Source organism: Enhydra lutris, unplaced genomic scaffold (genome assembly GCF_002288905.1).
Source record: "Enhydra lutris kenyoni isolate GAN:26980312 unplaced genomic scaffold, ASM228890v2 scaffoldscaffold94, whole genome shotgun sequence".
NCBI classification, from domain to species: Eukaryota; Metazoa; Chordata; class Mammalia; order Carnivora; family Mustelidae; genus Enhydra; species Enhydra lutris.
The window spans coordinates 863369-868637 of record NW_019154178.1 but is presented as its reverse complement, the minus strand read 5'-3'; positions in this window follow the sequence as shown (position 1 = coordinate 868637).

Here is a 5269-nt window from a genome sequence, read left to right as displayed (position 1 = left end):
CAGATGCCCCACAGCTGTCCCCACAGATGCCCCCACAGATGCCCCACAGCTGCCCCCACAGCTGTCCCCACAGATGCCCTCACAGATGCCCCCACAGCTGCCCCCACAGCTGCCCCCACAGATGCCCTCACAGATGCCCCCACAGCTGCCCCCACAGATGCCCCACAGCTGTTCCCACAGCTGCCCCCTCAGTCGTTAGTTGCCACCCTGAGGCGGCACGGATGCCCCTCCAGGCTGTGCTGGGAGCCTGAGCCGGGGAAGAACCGTCAGGAGCCGCCGGGGCCGGCGGTGTCCCGAGCGCGAGGGGCGCGACGGGCGGCAGTTTCAGAGGTCGGCGTCGCGGTGCGCTGTGGAGGCTGAGCGCGTGGCCCTCGCCACGTCCCCTCACGCTGAGGCCAAGGAGCGGAGCGCCGGGTCCCAGCAAACGCGGGCGCGATGGGCGTTAACTGGACCCGAGGGACAGCCGCGCCGACCTGCTTCCCGCCCCGGGACCCCGCGGTGCAACGAGTTTCCCGGGAGGCTCTCGAGGGCCGGTGCCCACGGGCGGACACCCCGGGAGAGCAGAGCCCCCGGCAGCGACACCTCCCGCCCGCGGGCTTCCCGCTGCGGGCCGCGCGCCGGGCACCTCCCCCTTCCGGAAGCGTCCGCAGACCCCGACGTGCGCGCCCCCCCGGACGTGCGCGCCCCCAGCCCCGCGGCTGCGGAGGGCGGAGGCGGCGCGGCCTGGGCGTTGCGGGGAGCTGAGCCCTGAGACCTGAGCCCCCGCCTCCGAGGCCGAGCCCCGCCCCCAGCCCGGCCGGGGGCCCCGGGGTCCGCACACCCGAGCCGCCGAGGAGGCCGGGGGCCAGGTCTGGCTGCCGCGCGGGGTTCGGCGCGGCCTATCCTCAGTTTCCCCCACGTGTCCTCCGTCCTGGCCCCGCGAGCCGCTGCCAGTCCGGGGTTCGGCGGGACACGGCTGCCGGCGGTGCGGGTCTGGCTGCCCAGGGCCTGGCTTACCCCCGCGCGGCCCGTCCGGGCACAGGGTCCGCCCTGGACCGACACGGGGGCGCCCCGATATTTTCATGAGGCCCGAAAGGGGAAGACTCCGAGCCGCAGGCGCCCCTCGAGCCGACGCAGGGGCCGGGCCGGTGCCCCGCCGCCGCCTCTCCCCACCGCGCGCAGCCCCGGGGCGAACGTCGTCGGCTCCGTCCGCGGGAAGCTCGGCGGCGGACCGGCTCGACGGCGGCCCCGGGCGAGGCTGCGCAGGCCCGCCCCCTGCTGGTCAGACGGAGACGCAGCCGCGGGAGCCGGAGACCCTGCTGCTCTGGGAAAAGGCCGTGGGCGCGGGTCACGCCCCTTCCCTTGCCTAGAGGCCGTGGAGAGAAGTGATTTGCCCAAAATCCAGCGGAATCGGGGCAGACGCTGCACCGGTACGTGGCCAGGCCACGGCGAGGACGCCCCGGGCCGCTGCGGAGCCGGGGCCCGCCCCGCGCGCGTTCGCGGCACACAGGACCCTGCACACCCGCAGCAACGCGCCCCGGGCCGAGCTAGGTCCTCGCGTGTCGCGCGCCCCGGACGCGGGCCGTTTTCAGATTCACGCGCCTGCGGCTCGGGGGGCTCGGAGCGGACACTGGCGAACCCACAGGAGTCCCCGCTGGTGAGGGGACGGCACCCCGGGTTACCGACGTGACGCGGGTCTACGCAGCGCCGCGGTGCCCGAGGCGGACGGGGGCCCGGGGCGTGAATCTTCACCCCGGTCGGTGCCGTGAGGAGTACAGGAAGGTCAGCCAGAATCAGCTTAATCTGCTTTGGGTTTGGTCTTTTTGTTTCGTTTCGCTTCGGCGCGTGAGTCTGGGATTTACACTTGATTGTTTCCAGGGGCAAGTGACACCCAGTAGCCTCTCGCTCTCCGAAGTGGGCTCGGGCCCAGCCTGAAGCCCGACGCGGGACTTGAACTCGCAGCCCCGAGATGAAGACCTGAGCTCCGACCGAGAGTCAGATGCGTAACTAACTGAGCCACCCAGGCGCCCCGGGCATCCCTTGAAACGCCATCCTGTCCCCTGGAAAGCCAAAGGCTGGAAACGACCGTAATACGTTACCACTACCTACGGGCAAAGGCCTCTTAGGTCAAGCTTCTTTCCAAGCCTGTTTTGCCTCCTACTCTCCAACCGGCGCACCTGCAGACACAACCCAGTGTTTCCTGGGAACGGGTATTTACAGGACGGGCACGCGCACCCAGTCACTCGTGGGGGGTGATGCCAGGTCCACCGGCCCCTGTAGGCTGCGGCTCAAATGCTCTTTCTTCAAACACCCTCTCCACCTTCTACCTCTTGGGAGCAGAAGAGAGATATGTAATTCCGCTTGAGCTTCAGAATTTAGAAATCCTTGTGATTTGTGCGTGGGATTTCTTACAGAATCTCTTCTAAGAACTGCGCTTTACTGGACACACACGTTTGGGAACACAGGACCCTGTTTGGTTTTGGTTCAAGTGAGAAAAGTCTTCGGGCCTTGAACACCAGCCAGAGGAGCTGATACCGCAGTCCTCTCATCGGAACGTGACGAGGGAAAGCCATAGAGACCTTCATTTGTTGCCCCCAGGGCATCCATGACCCCAGGGCTCCAGGCGATAGCTAGTCACTGTCTTTAACTTGGTGAATCCCCCTTTCACCCACCTCCATGGTGCATTTGGGTGGGATTAATCCTGGTTTTGGACCCACGGTGGGCTTCTCCAGGCACCAGCCAATCACTGACCTCATCACCCTCGCTGAGGGATGGGCACAGGCCCCAAATCAAGCCAGCGTGGATGAATGGGTCCCCGGGGCCAGGGCTGGGGCAGGCGCTACTGGGAACGGAGCCGACCACATGTATCACGAGGGGGTGGCGGGGGTGACAGGGAGCCAGTGTCCGGAGTGTGAGGATGAGCTAAAGCCACAGAAAGCAGAGCCAGGGAGCAGTGGGGACCTTGGGGACATCCTGGGGGCTGCTGACTGAATCTTCCGATCACCTGGGCCAGTCACTTTACTTTAGAGCAAAGCCATGTGGAGGCAGATTTTTGGCCACAGTCCTGAGGCACAAGAAGCAGCCTTCTGGGCACGGGTCCGATTTGCAGAGCAGTGACGGAAGGAGAGCTTAGGAGAGATGCCTTCTGTGATTCCCACATTGAAAACACACGGGGCAGGGCGCCTGGGTGGCTCAGTGGGTTAAGCCTCTGCCTTCGGCTCAGGTCATGGTCTCAGGGTCCTGGGATCGAGTCCCGCATTGGGCTCTCAGGTCATCGGGGAGCCTGCTTCTTCCTCTCTCTGCCTGCTTCTGTGCCTACTTGTGATCTTTGTCCATCAAATAAATAAATGAAAAATAAAACACACGGGGCACCCGGCCGGCTCAGCTGGAGGCGCCTGTGACTCTCGATCTCGGGGTCGTGGGTTCGAGCCCCACACTGGGCATGGAGTTTACTTTAAACAAACAAACAAAAGTTTAAAATATGAAAATTAAATCAGATAATAAGAAAACGGGATGTCAAAATGGACTCTGAAAGGTCCTTTAACCAGAAAGGTGTAATGTGGGTGATGGAGGACGGAGGGCCACAGAGGAACTTGTTAAGTGAACCAACTGGTCTACAAGGAATGGTCAGCGCTGACAACAGGCCTCACGCCTAGTATGTCACATCGTCATGCCACACGTCATGTCACATTGTGTCAGAGCTGGGATGAGGAGGACACTGAGAGTCTTCTCGGTGTGATTCAAAAGGAAGGTAAATATCGGTAACCTGAGGATTTGATAATAAAAATTATAGAGTAATAGAAAGAGTTTATATTTAAAAGTCTGTTCCGCTGAGGGACATCGCTCCAGAGGCTTAACCAGGGTGAAGCCCACGCAGGGTCAGCGCGGCCTCAGGTCCCGCAGGGTCACAGAAGGATCGGGGGTGTCTGAGTGTCGCAGAGCTTACAGGTATTAGAACGGGGAAGCCGGCTACAGAGACAGAGCCGAGGAGTGACTCTCAGCTCGGGGTTACCTTGAACCGGTCGCCGGCTCGGTCCGCTCGGAGCGCGGCCGGAGGCCAGGGTGACTGGAGTAATTGGGCGCTGTTCTCTGAGGGCGCACTGAGGAGTGGGGCCCCGGGCTCTCGGCTCCTCCGGGCCGGACACCGGGAGGCCGCCATCCTCATTCCCGCCCTCCGGAACTCCAAGGGTTTATATTTAAATAAAGTTATGGGATGACTGGCTGGCTCAGTGGGTGCGACATGAGACTCTTGACGTCAGAGTCGTGAGTTTGAGCCCCACGCCAGGTGTTAGTACTTAAAAATGAAAATCTTAAAAAAAGAGAGAGACAAAAGAAAGTTTATGACTTTCAGATTACCAGAGGTTGAAAAAATGAGGAAAAATCAATTCAAAAGAGGGAAGAAAAAACACACACCAAAAAAAGTGGGAAAAAGCAACAGGACAAAACAAAATGGAATAAACATATCCGAATATTTCCATAATCATAGTGAAAATATTGAACTAGGTGCTCCAAGCAAAAGGGGAAGATCATCAGCCCAAGCATCGTAAATTATTGAAATAAATGCTATTTACCAGGGGCATATCTAAATCATAAGGAGAAATTTAAAGTACAAATTTTTTACACCAAGTATATTTTAACCAAAAGAAAGTGGGTATAGCTATCTAAATGTCGGGGAGAAATAACATTTAACGTAAAAAGTACAGAGTTCACCATGAAAATATAACAATTTAAAATTTATATAATACATTTAATCCCTTTGCTTCAAAATACATGAAAAAACATTTATGGAAATACAGCAAAACACAGACAAACATAATAGGAAATTTTAACACATCTCTGAGTAAGTAGTAGATACACAGAAAAATCTGAAAGGACATAATTAATAACCTTAAAAGCTAGAGAACACACATTTTCCTAGTACATGGACCATGAATGAAAATTAACCACTCGCAGGACTGGTCCCATACAAACAGCACTCTAACTGCAAGGCGATACACATTAAAAACAGGAAAACAAAACTTCCTTTGGAAATTAAGAAACATAAATAATTCCTAAATCAACGAATAAATCATAATGGAAAACTTAAAATATGTAAACCAGAAATTAATGAAAATACATCTCAAAACGAGTTGAAAGCAATTTTAAGAAAAGCAGAATGGAGGGGGCGCCTGGGTGGCTCAGTTGCTAAGCGTCCACCTTTGGCTCAGGTCATGGTCTCAGGGTCCTGGGATCGAGCCCCGCATCGTACTCTGCTCAGCGGGGAGCCTGCTTCCTCTCCCTCTCTGCCTGC